The following is a 389-nucleotide window of genomic DNA, read 5'->3' as shown; positions in this document are numbered from 1 at the left end:
TCTTGCTCAGGCTGGTCTCGAACTCCTGAGCTCAAACGATCTACCTGCCTCGGCCTCCCAGAGTGCTAGGATTATAGACATGAGCCACCGCGCCCAGCCTGAAGTTCTAGATTATTACTATGAAATCTAATGCTATTTTTATTTGTGTTCATTTGTCTGGTATGACTTTGCTCTGGGCTAAGCCAGATCTATAGAAAGACTTCACCCTGTTCCCTGAAGCTTACAACTTAAAAACAATGTTTTCTTTTGAATTCTTACTGTTCTGCTTCTCTGAACAAACCAGATCCACAGATGACTTGTAAATGATCTGTTTTCTTAAGATATCTTCTAACAGAACTGGTCTCCAGGGAGCTGAGTGGCAGCACACAGTTAGCTGGGAGTGGCAGTTC

Source organism: Propithecus coquereli, unplaced genomic scaffold (assembly GCF_000956105.1).
Source record: "Propithecus coquereli isolate 6110/MARCELLA unplaced genomic scaffold, Pcoq_1.0 Scaffold227, whole genome shotgun sequence".
NCBI classification, from domain to species: domain Eukaryota; kingdom Metazoa; phylum Chordata; class Mammalia; order Primates; family Indriidae; genus Propithecus; species Propithecus coquereli.
Note: the sequence above shows the minus strand (reverse complement) of the source record.